Below are 16,854 nucleotides of genomic sequence, written 5' to 3'. Positions count from 1 at the left end.
TGCGATTCAGTTCCTTTAGATGTTACCTACCTCCCGTAAATGTTTGTACCAATATTTTTGAGACACCCTGTAGATGCAGGTTAGAAAATACCTTTGAAAATTGCAAGAAAATCTTGCACTTGTTAGCCTCAGTTGCCTGATTTTGGGATTACAAAAGCTGAAGTTGAATAAATTCTCTGGACTTCTAATCTAGAAATTGATGAAACTGGATCAGGTGATAAATAGATGTAGAGGGTCATCAAATAAAAGTAACAATCACTTTTATTTTTAATTTTGATTTGATTTTTGACAATTTAATTTTAATGTTGGGGAGACAAAGGCACTTGTTGTGCAGAGAATGTCACAATCATAAACTCACTATCTGTAGCCCACATGCATTTCAAGAACTGATCATTGCAGGCCTTTGTATATTCCAAGAACTCTTTTGTGAAAGGATTAATAGCAAGACCAGTTATAAATAAACATTAATGAAGTTTTTGGATTATCTACTACTACTTAAGGGGGGGGGAGAGAAAGAGAGAAAAATCAACTATTGGATTTTTTAGTGGAATATTTCATCTGCTTTCGAAAAGGTGAACAATATCTTTTCTAATTTTTATCATCAGTATTTTGAAATAAATACTCTCACATACTTGTCTTTAAAATTTCGGATATAATGGACTAAAAGAGTTAACTTTATCATTGAACTTTCAGAATCCGAAAAACTTGGGACACGTTGCAGGAACTTGCAATTTCTCGATTTCAGGTCGTCATATTATCAGAGGTGGCCAAAGCTTGATCAAAAGTTTGATCAAGCTAACAAAAATACACCATTCTAGATTTCATGTATCTTCTGCTCTCTTTAAAAAATCATTAACCTGGGTTTTTTTGCTTTTGCTTGATAGATCTTTGTAAATTTCATCATATGGAACTAAGCATTTTTGAAGCTCCCTTTTGAACTTTGGGCTCATTTCAGTCTAAGAATTTGAATTCAAAAAATAAGATTCTAATTGCTCAGCTTACTTTGCCTTTCTGTATACTTTTCAGTATAAAATTTGGAAGTTCAGCAGAATTTTCAACTGTGCTGTCATCCTGTGAATTGATTTGATTTGCCTCCAATGCCATTTCTATCAAATCGCTTTCCCAGCCTCTTTTATCAGTAATTCTTAAATGTCTTCAATAATCATATCTTTTTTTTAGGAGCATTGGCGACTAAGGCCATGTTGCTCTGTGTGTATTGTCTATAAATTGCGTGTGTTCTGAGGTCGATTTTTTATTTTACTGGATGAAAAACCTGAGTTTCCGGGAGAAAAAACCTTGCTACCCTCACCTGAGACCAACTAACTCAGCCATGTTGTGAAAAAGACTCAAATATTCCTCCCATCATCGATGGGATTTCCACCTGGTGTGGGGAAGGATGCCAATTCTACCAACTGTGCTACCCAAGAGGACTTCAGTAGTCATATAAAAATCTCCCCTCCTACCAACTTAGCAATTCTACTATTGCACCGATTCCGTTTACTGCTGGTTCAACCATATTTCCTGAATGAACTTGACTGTGGCCATACATTTTTTCAACACGCATTTAATGCTGACGGTTTTACTTTTTTCAGCGATAAAGCTATGATTCCAATACAGTCCACAATTGAAAAATTTTTTTCATGCCTCCATCACTCCAATTTCCCATCAATTCAATTCGGAATCAATTTTTTCCAAAATCCATTGTAACGATTTTCTGATGTAATGAGTTTCAAAGGTAGATATAACGCCTTGATCTAATTAAAGTTGTCGTAGGAACATTACTTCAATGTTCGGATGCCTGGTATGTTATCCAATGGTAATAAAACTTTGAAATCTAGATTTTTCCACAAGTTCAATAGCACAGAACCTAACACGTGGATTTTTTTTTTTTTTTTTTTGCATAACGATTAGTGAGCCCAAAGCGGGGATTCACAAAAAAGAATGGAAATGTTGAAAAATTACATCCAATATAATAGAGTTTTCCCGCACAAAAGCTCAAAAATACCGTATTATGCAAGGTTTGCCACAATTCTTTAATCGTGTTAGAGCGAAACCGTGTTATATGGGGGGTGCCTGTAATTGCAACCTGACCGTGAGAAATCATTTGTTAAGATTTCCCAAGCTCTTCCTCACAGTGTGGTAATTAAATGAACATCGGCTAGAAGTTCACTTCATTAGTTAGTGTATGTTCAATGGTATGGCTCCAAGAAAAGCAGATAGCTTTGCCAATCACAGATAAAATTAGGATTTTGCAAGCTGTAGATAATGGTGTGCATTCTAAGACTGACACTGCCAAACAGTTCGGCAATTCTAAGAGTACTTTTTTTTTTTTTTTTTTTTTTTGATTTGGTAGTTGTTGGCGCATCGGCTTCTGTGGCCATATTGCACCTCCCAAGGTTTTTGCAGTACTTTGATCCAAGCCCGAGGCGGGAATCGAACCCGCGACCTTTGGATTGCCGGGCAGGTACTTTAACCACTCGGCTAGCCCGGTCGGCTCTAAGAGTACTCTGTTCACTCTTCTGAAATATTGAAAAAGATTGAAAGTTTAGAGAAATCTGCACCGGGTAGGATTCAAGCACAAAAGGCTGTTGTTTGGTTTTTAGGAGCATTAGCAACTAAGGCCATATTGCTCCGGGATATGCAGTGGTCATTCCCTGACCTTTCCGCATCCTCCGTATTTGGTGGTGATGGGCTCGAACCCCGGTCTAATCAAGAAGCGTGTGCTACGCACTGCTGCTCCTTCCCATCTGGCTACGGAGGCGCCGCACAAAAGGCGAAGCATCCAGATCTTGAGAAGGTACTTTTGGAACGGCTAATGATGAGTGCAAAAAACGTTCCAGTAGATGGTAATCTGTTAAAATCTAAGGTTGAATCATTTACGCGTCGAATGAATATTAAAGAATTTAAAAGTTCAGATGGATGGTTCTGGAAATTTAAAACTCGTCATGGGCTTCTTTCAAAAACGTGTGTGGCGAAAGTGCAGCTATGGACACTGACGCTACAAAGGAATGAAAAGAAAATCGTTTTAAATGTTTTGCTGACATGTGACCACAATGACATCTTCAATGCTCAAGAAACTGCACTGTCCTTTAAATTGCTACCAATTAAAACGGATTTAAAGGTGAAAAATGTAGTGGCAGAAAAATACCAAATAACGAATTATCATCCTCCTAGCAGCAAATATGTCTGGTACAGAGGAGCTTCCTCTTTTAATCACTGAAAAAGTCCAGAAGATTAAATGCTTTAAAGGTGTGAAGACATTAACGACTATGTATCGAGCAAACCAAAAGGCATGGATGACATCACAAATCTAAGAAGAATGGATCAGGATTAAATAGCAGGATGAATGAAAAGAATAGAAAAAAACTTTCTGTTTGTGGATAACAGCACCCCTCTGTCTAGTAAACGACCTATGTGCAATCACTGTTGAGAATATACCTACCACCAATCACAGTCAAGTACCTACCATCAACCACTTGATCAAATTGTAATCCAGTGTTTTCTGTAACGAAGAATGCTACTAAACAAAATTGTGCTGTCTCGAAAGCAAAATTCAATGCGAAATTGACATCGTGCAGGCAATATGTTCAGCATGGGATGAAGTTGATAAAAAAAGCGATCGCCCACAGCTTCAAGAAGGTTTGATTCAAACCTGCTTGAATGATGCAATGTGCGAAGTTTCATATGCATCTTCCTCTATTAATTGCGAAGAACAGTCCGATAATAGAGAAGAAATATTTGAGCATGTGCGTTATCACACAAACTTACAGGAAAACTTAAGCTTCAAAGATTACGCAGAAGTGCATGCGGACATTGAATGTTTCAGGATATGCACGAATGAAGAGGAACTCATTGCAGGCATAATGGAATTTTCTGAAATTTGTAGTGATGAAGATGCGGAACGTACTGTTGCTGAATAAGAAGTTTCAGTAAAAGATGCTCATCAAGGTTAGAACTTGTACGTCGATTTTTTTTCAAGCGCAGCCTAACTGCGAAAGCGAAATAACTGCTATCGCGCACCTTCATAATTCTCTTTTAAAGGATGCTCTACCATTGAAACAATGTGTTTTTACAAATTATTTTAAGATATGAAACAATTCCCTTCTTAGGTGTCGATACTTATGTAGTGAAATTTATAATTTAATTGTAACGTTACTGCACTCTACAAATCAATGCAAAATTTACAATCATAATTTTCTTGTTTAATAGTGTAGTACATATTAAAAATAAGATTATACTATATCGTATTAGTAGAATTGCATCAAATTTTCAAGCTTTTACTTGTATTTTGCTCATTTTATGAACGATCGATATAACAACCGTTTTCCTTCATTCCCTTGGGGTTATTATATAGAGCTTCGACTGTAGTTCTAAAACTACACATTTCATTTAAAATTAGGGATACGCTTGTAAAAAATTGTGATGGGTTGATCTCTGACCTTGTTTATTTTTATATAGTGGCAAAGGTTTCCAGTCTCTGCTCTAAAACCTTCAAGCTACCATTATTTTATTACAAGATAACCTCGAGATAGCGGACAAGAATGAACATTTTTTTTAGTCACATACAACTGGTTAAAAATGCTGTGGCGATGCTTACAAACACGACAGTCTAAAAAGTTTAAGCTTTGGCAAATGTGTTACAACAGCTTCACACGTACAAATCGCAAGTTCCAGAAACAGAGTTTCTTTTCCTGGTGGGGCCTGGGCCTGCCCCACTGACTTTTTGGAGTCGCCTTTTCTATCATTCCCATACTTCTGTCTTCCCCCGTCTTCAGTCCCCCCCCCTCCCCGCTCTGCCTAAAGTGTCAGCGTACACCCTACACATTGTCAAAATTCAACAAAATTAACAACGTTCAAAATTAAACCGCATTAATATAACCTCTTTCGGCCTACCAAAATTCCAGCGTTTTTTTCCCTTTTTTTTTTTTTTTTTTTTTTTAAGGCCACTGAAATCTCAGGAAATTAGGTGGCAGGACCAGCCAGAATGAAAATTTAAAATTACTGGGTGCTTGGTTTGCCTCCACGAGCCATAGTGTGGACAAAGTTGGGCCCCAGCAGCTAAATGGCCAGAAGAACAACGACACATAACACTACACTTACAAAATCCATACACCTTTACATCTCTGGCCTTTACAGTGAACTGTTACACCTACAATGAAAGCAACACGAACACACTATACACAAAACGAGTTCTCCAATGGTGCTTATCAATGAACAAAAAAAAAAAAAGTGTTTTTTTTTTTTTTTTTTTTAGCAGAGGCAGATAATTTCGGTATCCGAAGCAGTTCCTCGAAAGTGCGACTCCTTCCTTATCAACTAATATCGCGTGAACTTAAGCTATTATAAACTCTCGGGCTTCTTTCAGCACTGCGCCCGAAGCCAATGCCTCCATCGGGACAGCATCATTCTAGCCTGCCCATGAGCACCTAATCTTGTTAATGAATTAACAGAAACCAATCCGATGAACAATTAGGAAATTTTTTTTCGTGCGGTTCGAGTGCGTTAAAGACCTATGAGGCTCTGAGTTGAACATCTTCACCTTACCCAATCAACTCTGAAGAGCTGCTTGGGAGAACAGCCACCAAAGAATTAAAATAGCGGATATCTAGCAGGATTCGCTCCCCTCCCCCTTTTTTTTAATAGCCGGAAAACTGATTGCCCGATTTAGGAGATTCAGCAGTATTTGTGAACTGGTACATTCTAATAGCACAGCATAAAGAAAATAAAAGAAAAAAACTACTCAAGAAACAAGTATTTTCACTGTGTTGCCGATTGCACTTCTCCCATTAGGAGTGGGGATTCCCTGACTAAAAGTAGGATGAAAATTCTCATCTTTATTTGCGCATCACTTTCGCCTACTTGAAAATCAAGAAACATCGTTACACATTTCGAGATAAACCTTTTACAGTTTTGGTTTTGATTTCACAGTCTGTTTATAAAGTTATCCCACCCTTTTTTTTTTTTTTTTTTTTTTTTACGAGTTCAAGGCCAGCTCTCAGAAGAACGACTAACAATCAAGCGGTCGGAAAACGCGTGCTAGCAGCGCTGAACTAAATAAGCTCAAAGCTACTGCAGAGTTCGGATGAGCAGCACTAGGCAAACTGCTGTTATCGAATCTTGACTTTGGAAAAAGCTAAGAAAAAGTAAGTATGCATGTAACGTTATATTTACTCTTTATTCCAGAGTGATAAATTCTGTTAGGGGAGAATACTGACCTCAAATTTAGTGTCCATGAACACTAGCCAAAACAGCTCCGCAATTAAGTGTAAAATATGGTTTTGTAAACAAAAGCTGTCTTCGTATGTGATTCAATTTCTTTATGTAAAACTCTTCAAGGGCGGTCGCAGGATTTTCTGAGAGGGGGAACCAAAGCAGAGTTCCGAGGAATCTTTAAGCTTTTAATCATGTAGCAGTAAAAAATAAAAATAAATAAATATATTATTTTGAACATTAGGGACTAGCCCTATTGATTTTTTCATGTAATTTATATCGAAAAAGAGTTGATATAAAATGGTCCATGATCGAATGGTCATAGTATTTTCCCCCCCTTCTAATATTTTATTTTCTCCAATTTCTGTAGGTAATATTCCCAGGTAGAATACATATTGAGAAAACTGCATCTTACATATAACCAATGGGGCCTCAATATCAATTTTACAAAGACAGCATACCTAAGCACAGCGGAACATCCTGATGAACTGGAAGTTACACAGTCTATACATCTAAAACGAGTTGACTTTTTCAAATGCCTTGGATGTAGTTAACTAAGGAAGGATTGGGGAAAGAGGAAATTTACACACGAAATTTCCCTCAACTCTATATGTTGGGACAATATCGCCCGTAGAACTGAAAAAAACATATCGGTACTTTGCTATGGCTGTGAGGTGTGGACACTGAAAGAGGGTGGCAAAAAGAAGCTTAGGGCCCTAGAGATGGACTACCTATATCGGCGTGCTAGGGTATCTAGGCTAGAGAGGATAACGAACAAGGAAAGAAGTATGCACGCAGATGAAGATATTATAGAACAAATTGAAAATAGGAGAGTGAGATGGTTTGGACATCTGCCGAGCATGAATGAAGAGAGATGGCCTAAAATTATATATGAGTGGATATCATAGGGAAGAGAAGGCGAAGACGCCATAGGGGAAAAAAAAAAAAAAATATATGGAAGGAAGGTGTGCTATCAGCCATGAGAAAAAGAAATTTGAAGATGCCCGCGTCCGGCAACTTTGGAACGACAAGTTTTCCGTATTCTTGATTTTATAATTTCTGAAAGTGAATTTTTATACTCCTTACTACAACAAAGCGAAACGTTACGGACTTTGGGGAACAATTAAAATGCAAGCTTACAAAAGATTGGGTTGTTTATATTATTCAAGTTTGCAACTTTATACATTCAACAACAACGGATTAGATTGAAGAGGAAGTACTTCTGGAAGTAAGAGTCGATACTGTGTACAATTACTCAAATCTATTGCTGTCTAATAACAAGTTTACTCTAAGAAAGTTTTCTCTAATTTCCCATTCAGAAACAAAAGTTGTCATTTTTGAATTACAGGAGAGAGAGAGAGAGAGAGAGAGAGAGAGAGAGAGAGAGACCAATATAATATGTTATGTTACAGATCCACATTCTGATGGGTTCTCTATCTTGTACACATTTCTGACAAATGATGGGTCTGGATATATAAATATAAATAAAAATGCTGATGAAGCAAAAATTTGTTTACTTCTTCCTGATTGGTCACCTTATTATTCTTTTACTCCTGATACTGTGCTTGTACACAAATTAGCGAAACTACCACACAGCCAGGTTTGCCAGTGTGAGGCGCGACAGTTTTGCTTTTTTGTGAACTAGTACAGGGATGGGGGTGGGGGAAAGGGCAGGGAAGGTGGTTGTTGGAAAATATCGAGAGTTGGCTAGAATTCGTAGTTTCGTTACTAACATAAACATGCTTAAACAAAAGTGACCGTTAGGATGGGCTCACTTCATAACGCAAAAATATCGTTCATTTTAATACTAAAGACCGTTGCCGGGTTGTCAGAGCCAAAGTACCTAATAACACCATGGGTTCGAAAAAACAAAATATGGTAATGCATCGTCTCTATCTTGTACACATTTCTCACTTTGTGGCCATCCTGAAATATAAATAGAAAATTTAATAAACTTTACATCGAGTTGTCGCATTTAATGCATTTATTGCCATGTGATACAGGGTGGGAAAAAGGCACTGCGTCCATGTTTTATAAACCGTGCTGGAAGGAAAAAAGTCCCATATGGGACTTTTTTTTGGGAAATGCACCTGACTACTAGCACTTAATATCAAACCGAACTCACCAGTACAACGCTGCTTTTCAAACGGATGAGCTGTTAACACTGACTGCTCGGATGCATGCAAGTGTTGTTAAATGGAGTTGTCAATTGGGGCCCGAGTGTTTTTGGAAAAATCTGTTTCGTTGTAAAGATGAATATACACAGAGAAAATCTGGGGAAATGTATCCCGTGTACAATCATGCCGATGGTTTTGACACTTCCTTACAGCTAATGGAGAAGACATTCTGAACTTATTATTATTTTATTTTTATTTTTTCAGCGTACATCGGCTCCCAAAACAGTCATTTGTGGTAAGTGGTTAATCCACATGCATTCAAGAGACACTTCTGCATGGTTAAAAGGTTGGTGTACGGTGCGCGATATCATAAAGACGAATAATTGATCCCATATTATTTGAAAACATTATATCTCAGAACGTTATTGTGATATGATTCTGTTACTTTTCTGTACCACTTCACTGCACATTTAACTGAGGAATATTGACCGGGCTACTTCTACAGAATAGTGCTACAGCGCACACGATTCATATATCCGTATGCTGTTTTCGGTAACCACCTAATTTTTAGGATCATTTGGCAACCGCTATCTGGTCGCGTGTTATTCAGCTCCGTGATTTTTAGTCATAAATATGTATTCTAAGTGCTTTTTAAACCAAGGAAAGTGCCATACGGGAATATAAGCAACAGACGAACTCGCTGATGAGAAAATTTTTGCCCTTTACTTGGGAAGTTAGTCTGGTTGAAGAGTTATTATCTGCATCCTTTGTTGCCAGACGGCATGGTCACCATGTGACTGACAACAGGGGTATAGAGATGCTGCCGATACAACGCGGCGGCCACGTTGCAACCTGACTGGGAAGGTGCCCCCAACGAGTGTACACCGAATAGCTACTGATGACAAAATAAAATAGAATAGAAACTGATTTCAAAAGATATGCCTCATCAAATTGTGTCCAAATCGAGCGTATTATATGAGAGGAATATGTACAACAGTGACTCCCCCCCCCCCCCCCACCAATATAAACTGATGCTGGTGATGTAACTTTTTTCTGGAGCATCCCATTGACTTCTGGAAGCCACTATTGAATTCGCCGCCCCCAGAAACCCCTTGGAGAAGTAATCCGTTCTCCTAGGGGCATTTTTGCGTTCGGCTGTCCTCCCCCAAGTGTCATGGGGGAGAGCCCAAAACTTTGAAGACGAATTGCGCACCAACGAATACAGCTAAGGACTTGCGGTGGGTATCGACTGTCATCTTTTGAACAGATCTAGTTGAACATACTAAAGCATTCCAGATAATCCGATGGATCTTACAGGAGTTAAAGGATCTGCTGGTTATGTATTGGTACCAGTTACCACAAGACACATTTAGAAAATTTGTAGCGTCTATGCTTCGCCGGGTACGAGCAGTTTTGGCTGCACATGGAGGGCAACTACCTGCGCCGTCTCCATAACACTACCGAGTGGAAAAATAATCATAGGAGCTGATGTAAACTGTCGCTCTCCACTATGGCACAGCGCTACTGCCGACAGAAGAGGAACAGCAAGCGGGCAGCAACTCGAAAACTATCTGATAGGATCCCAGTTTGCTGTGCTGAACCAACCGCACCAGCTGCCAACATTCTGCAACACCCTCTGGGAGGCCACCATCGACATCGCCCTAGCAACTAAGAACCTGGAAAACCACATGACCGACTGGAGGACGCTTGGACCACCTCGGACCACCGAATCACCTGCAAAGTAACAAGAACGTTACCAAGAACAGCAGCAGCAGATATACAAACATGCCACAGATACACAGTTGCCAGGGCAGATTAGCCGCAATACAAAGAGCTACTAACTACAGCGATTAACAACAAACCTCTGTCCCTAGATCCACAGAAGGCAACTACTAAACTGATGATAGACATTAGCAACCACACTATCAGGAAGAAACACCCCCGGCTGGGTGCGGTCCCCTGGTGAACCCGGGACATTGCCATGCTCTGGCGACAAATGCACAAGAGTAGGAAGGACTTCCAGAGGACCCGAAGAACATGGCCAGAAAATGAGGTCGAAACCCTGAGGCAAAGATATAGACAAATCAGAAACTGGTACACTGACACCATAAAGACAAGTAAAAGACACTCTTGGGAGTTCTTGGTCTCCACAGCAGGTAACACTGACCCCTGGGGCATTGCCTACAAGGTAACCACCAATAGGCTACCTAGCGGGGGGGGGGGGGGGGGAAGGTGATTGCTACCACTAGGACTTGGCAGGGAGACCTTACCACGACCTGGGAGCAGTCGATGAATAACATACTCGACTCAATATATCAAAAACCAGATATGCCAGCTCAGCAACAGACATGACAGAAACGATAACTACAGCAACAAGGCGATTGAGACCCCCTTCACCCTGGATGAACTCAGCATAGCCACTAGTAGGGTCAGAAATAGAAAATGCCCTGGCCTGATCTTATTGGTCTGAAATATTCAAGAAAACCATGGATTACGAGCCGCACCTACTCCTCAAAAGAAACAATAGATGTTTCGAAAGAGGACTTTTCCCAACTGTATGGAAAACAGCAATTTTAAAACTAATGCTGAAAAATCCTACCAAAAATCCAGAATTTCTGGATTCATATCGACCCATCGCACTGCTCCCAGTGGCAAGCAAATTGTTTGAAAGATTGCTCCATGCGAGAGTTATAAAACACTATGAAGCAGCAGGCCTACATTCTGGAAACCAATATGGCTTCAGACCAGGGTCCTCAACTGTGGATGCACTGGGAAACTTGTTAAGGATATTCCAGGACTATAGACGAAAGTATCTGCTGCTCACCTCTGTTGACTTTGCTGGGGTGTTTGATTCACTTTAGTAACCAAGCAGGTGGCCTGGTGAGGTTGAGGGAGGCTGAGGTGCCGCTTAACCTGTACAAAGTAATTGAAAGCTATTTAACGCAAAGAAGAGTGGAAATCAACGTACACTATCAAAAAAATAACGATAGGTGCACAGAGGATGTCCGCAGTGGTCGGTGCTGGGGCCACTCCTGTGGACAATAGTCCTCAATGAATTCCTGACGACGGACCTGGGTTCTGTGGGGGCACACGCCTTCACAGACTACCTGACATTGACGGTAGAGGCGGACTCCAGGGCCCAATTGGAGACGCTGGCAAATCGGGCACTGCAGCAATGGACATCAAAGAACCAGCTGAAAATATCATCAGACAAGACCTCATCGATCCTCCTAAAGGGGACTTTACAACTACGACGATGCCCGCAAATTAAAATCAACAATGTAACCATCAAATTTGTGAGTTAGCTGAAGTATCTTGCCGTTATCCTGACGTTCCAGCCGCATCTGAAATATATAAGAAGAAAAATCAGAGGATACTCCGGACTGGTAACCAGAATCACAAGGAAAGATTGGGGACTCAAGAAAAAAATCCTGATGCTTTTACTATAAAACAACCTTCCTGCCACCAACAATGTGGTGTCCAAAAACGGCACTGGTAGTCAACAAAAGAACACTAGAAATGACCCAAAGGACCATACTGCTATCAACAACACGCGCTTGCAGCACGGTAAGTACCCCTGCATTGCAGGTACTTGCTGGAGCGCTCCCCCTGGACCTGGAGACTGTGTGGGCGAGGTTACTGTTTTTTCTGGCCAGGGGAGTGGCTGCCACCCACCAAGGATGCACGACTGACCCAACCTAAAAAACGAAAAAAATTAGGCTGTAGACCCACCTCCTAGACCTTTGGCAGAGAAAATGGACGGAGACTACAAAAGGCAAAGTAACAAAAAGATTTCTACCAGACCTTCGGAAAATATACTCAAAGCAGCAGGTCTGGTACTTCCCAGGGTACCATATGACAACACTATTAATCGGACACGGATCCTACAAGGAGAAGCTGTTTGGCTTCGGACTCGTTGAGAACCCCAACTGCATATGTGGGGAGAGCGAAAGCTGGAGCCACAGTCTATGATTGTCAACATTATGAAGACCTCAGAGGGTTACTAATAGCAAGAGGGAGATACCTCCCAAAAGGACTAGAGCACCACTTCCTGGACACTGAGGAGGAATATAGGGCGCTCTCCCGGTATGTGCAAGACCTATTCACCAGGAGAAAAACGCTAATAGTTGTCTACAGCAACATACATAGAGATTAATAAAAATCGCCGCCAAATGTGATAGAAAACTGAAACACGCAGGTGACTAGTACTTGGACAAGAAGAGTGCTGTTCACACGGAAAAGAAAAGCAAGGACGGGGCTTGTGCCATGTGTGACAAAACCGAGAACAAAGAACAGACCAAACACAGCACAGCTGCAAACAGCCTGATGGCGATCTGAAGAGGGCACCCTAGCCCCCTTCACCTATTATTCCCACTTCCTTCGGGGAAACGTTCTCTGTTCCCTCCCCTCCTCGCCACCCCCAAACTTCTACTCTGGTGGGAGCATAGGCATGCCCCACTGAAAACTGGGGCTATCTACTCTATTGGCGCTGTATTTCTGTCTTTTCTCCCCAGTCTTTGGTCTCCCCCTCCTCTCTACCTTAAATCATAGCGAAAGCCCCGCTTACGCCCAAAACTCGGCCTAGCAAACCTAAGCGATATTACCCCTACGATAGTGCAGTTTTTTTTTTTTTTTTTTAGGTCCTAGCGGCCGAAATCCCAAGAAATTAAGCGGCAGGGTTCCTGGTCTGCCTCCATGGGACATAAGTGAGGCAACGTTGGGCCTCAGTAGGGGTCAAACGGCTAAATGACCAGATGAACAACAATGAAAGCAACCGGAGATGGGGGGAAACCCCTGGTGCTATATGACAACCACACTTACACTACACCCGACCTTGCTCATCTGAATTTAATCTGTGGGGTATGAAAAGCGCAGTCGTAGTTTCGGTGATCTGATAGAAAGAATCATGAACTTTATTAGAAGTGTCTCCCATACTGAACTGGTACCAGTCTTTGCCAACAATATAAAATCGGTACATATCTACATGACGGTGGGGACCACTTCAAACAAACGCCATCAAAATTAATTCCCCTGTTGTAACCGTACATACCTACTCTAACGTACATCCTACTTCCAACAATTGCACAGGGACATTTTGCTCACCCTATATTTGCAGTAACAACCAGCCTTTGGTGCTAATGGTTGTTAACTGATGGTTGATTTTATAGCTGAACAGAAGTACCCGTGAATCCATTGTTGTCCCAATAGATTAAAAAAAACTGTTATTACACAGCGAGTAACTGCAACTAATTTCCATGTAATTTTTAAGACGTGAGCGATGAGCTTTCTTTGGGAATTTTGGCTCAAGGCCAGATTAACGTATATGAGTTTGGAATCAATTTTTTAAATAATACATTTTCTATTATTTAAAAAATTCTATTATTTTAAGAAGCAGAATTGTCATACCGGCTTGTGCCCCATCGCTAAGACCATGCCTACCAAGACAAGAGTTGAAAACAACTATTAAAGTTAAATTCCGAAGTGCGATTTTAGACTCCAGTTTATCATTCGAAGATCGCACATAGTACTTAACGTTCTACAGGAATGAAGACACTCTGGAGATTCAAAGTGGATCTTTGACACCATCAGGAAACATTTCCTCTCTTACTTCAGCATTTTTTGGTGCTCTGCAGTGGAAATATGATTGGCTGCCTCACAGAGTGCTTTAAAGAAAGTTTTGGTCTAGAGTTCTGGATTCAAGCATGAGTGCTGGGTTCATGAAAGTACAAGCATTTCTCTACCTCTGTACAATGAGACGTGTGGAGAATACTTAAATATATGGAGCACTGTAGGTTCACAAATTCTAGGTGATCTTGGTAAACCACCTCCATTCAATGGCTCCTGAGGTCTTCCGTCAAAAGGATATCAAAAGGATTTTGAACAATCTTGATGTTAAGAAAGCTCCAGATCCTGATGGTATTTCTCCACTTGTTCTCAAAACCTGTGCTCTGAGCTTACTTCTGTTCTGTGTCGCCTTTTTTCACTTTCTTATTCCAAAGGCGCTTTCCCTTATGCTTCGAAATTTGCTTATATCCAGCCAGTTCCTAAAAAGGGTGACAAATCCCTTACATCCCATTGCACTTATTTCTACTCTTTCTAAAGTAATGAAGAAATCAATTAACCACTAACCCTTAAGCTATCTAGAAACCTTCCATCTGATCAACGATCGCCAGTATGGATTTCGTCAGTGTCGATCCACTGGTGATATTCTGGCTTATGTTACCCATCTATAGACAAATTCAATGGAAGAGTTTGGTGAAACTCAAGCAGTTGCTCTTGACATTTGAAATTCTTTAGATCGTGTTTGGCATAAAGGTCTTCTAAATAAGCTTCCATCTTATGGTTTGCCAACTGTTTTTTTGTAATTGCGTATCCAGTTTTCTCTCTGACCGCTCATTGTGGGTAATGATAGATGGCTCTCTGTCTTCTAAGTTCTTCACTAATGTTGGCGTTCCCCAATGTTCGGTTCTTTCTCTCACTCTTTTCCTCTTGTATATTAATGATTTTCCACTGACCGGAAATTCTATCCATAGTTTTGCTAATGATAGCACATTCCATTCCACCTTCCAGTTTGAGAAACCTTGCCCTGCACTAACAGCTTCAACTTCTTGAATATCCACTACCAATTCCTTAAATTCTGATCTCCAGGTGATTCTCTAGTGAGGCCAAAGAATCAGTCCTGTCTTATATCTAGCAAAAATGATTTTTTCTTCTCCTATGCTTATCTTCGATGACATTCTGATTTATAGGCAATATCATATATCGCTTTTGGGAATTATATCTCTCTATTACTACACATGATAATAAAACTATTTATTCACAAAATTTTTACAAAGATACGATTCCCGTTACAGGCATCCAGAGGAATCTAACTGGAGACAATATATTTACTTATATACAAACTGCTAAAAATATAAAAACTGCATAGAATGTTCTATGCATTCTATGAATGTTCTATGCATAGCGAATTCATCGCTTTCTCCAACGTAAAATTAACGTAAGCAGCTTTGAGTTCAAATGCAATTATAGATAATTGCATTTGAACTGGTTCTTCTGATCTACTGATGATATAGGGCCGTAGAGTGAAGTACGATCTGAGTATAACCCGATTGAACAGATTGAGCCAGTCTGGACATCTTTCACTTGGAGCCACTATTAGTTTTTAATGACAGTTGCAAGGAATGCTAAAGGCACGGGAATATGGATTTTCTTTTTTCCCTGTAGGCCGAAACACTGGACCACATATCAAAATCAATATCGGCGGAGCTCAGTGCGCCGATGATGCTGTTGGGAAAGTGCCGCTTGAAGATTGAGAGCTTCTGCAGGTTTGAGCAGAGCGCTGGAGGATTTCTGAGAGTATATCTACTACATCTCTATTACCCTGACTTCTAATCTCTCTTGGTATCAGCACTCTCGGCGTTACTTTTCTGCAAACCAGCTGTTCACTCTGTAAAAATCGCAAATCCGCCCTACCATGGAATATTGTTCCCAAATCTCTCTCAGGCTTCTAGATTCCATTCAGAAGAGGGCTATTAGATTAATTAATGACTCATCTCTAACAGAGTCTCTCCACTCTCTGTCTCATAGACGCACTGTTTCTGCTGCATGCCTTTTCTGTAGATACTTGGGCACTGTTCTTCTGTATTGGCTTCTATATTCCCCCCCCCCCTCTTCCAAAGCACGTGCCACAACCAGTCAACATCCTTTCACTGTCCAACTTCAAACTCACAGAGCCAACCTTTCTTCTTCCTAATTTATTTTTTCAACTTCCGTTTTCTGGAACAACCTTCCTTCATACGTATTTCCTGAAAATTACAATCTACAACAATTCAAGTCTAATGTCAACAAGTACCTTCTTTCATCTTCTAATCTGAAAGATGAGAAGATTTTTTTTTTTTTTATTTGTTAGTTGTTGGTGTATCGGCTTCTGTGGCCATAATGCACCTCCCAAAGTTTTTGCATTTTACTCTGATCCAAGCCCGAGGCGGGATTCGAACCAGCGACCTTTGGGTTGCCAGGCAGGCACTTTACCCACCTGGCTAGCCCGGTCGGCATGAGAAGATGAAAGAAGTACTAACTACTACAGGTTCTAATACCTCTTGTTCTTGAAGTTCTCATTAAAAAAAAAAAAAAATCTATCTCCGAAGTTCTCTCTCTAGCACTGTGTTTTATCCCGAAGAGACTGACCAGCTTCAATGGACACTTCCTCCCAAATGCAGTTCACATCATAGACACGCTTCAAATTGACTTGGAACTGGAACTTCAACTCAAACAACAGCGTAATCACCCTCCAAACTCTGGAAACATGCAAAGAGAAAAACAGCATATGTTGGCATTAGAGTCCTCAATAGACATTTTTGGCCCAACAGGAATGATTATAACGATGTGTAGTGTCAAAATACTGCAATATGTATGCGTAATATTGTTATTTGTTATAGGAATCATTTGTTGTATCAACTACAGTTATTAAAATATATTTATTATTAATTGGGTCACTCGTAAGATTATTAGAAAAGTATTATAAGAG

General features: G+C 40.3%; 1 protein-coding gene across 1 annotated transcript in view; it reads left to right on the top strand.

The window, feature by feature from the left end:
• Window positions 1-6,041: 6,041 nt before the first annotated feature.
• LOC150082940 (uncharacterized) overlaps window positions 6,042-16,854 on the top strand; it is a 32,838-nt gene continuing 22,025 nt past the window's right edge. Inside the window, exon 1 of the mRNA XM_090377684.1 lies at window positions 6,042-6,143. The gene's annotated coding sequence lies outside the window, so the exon portion shown is untranslated. The remainder of the gene's footprint in view (window positions 6,144-16,854) is intronic.

Source organism: Mastigoproctus giganteus, chromosome 7 (assembly GCF_048544385.1).
Source record: "Mastigoproctus giganteus isolate SK-2022 chromosome 7, ASM4854438v1, whole genome shotgun sequence".
NCBI classification, from domain to species: domain Eukaryota; kingdom Metazoa; phylum Arthropoda; class Arachnida; order Uropygi; family Thelyphonidae; genus Mastigoproctus; species Mastigoproctus giganteus.
The sequence above is the reverse complement of the archived record's forward strand: the minus strand, read 5'-3'. Positions and strand labels throughout refer to the sequence as shown.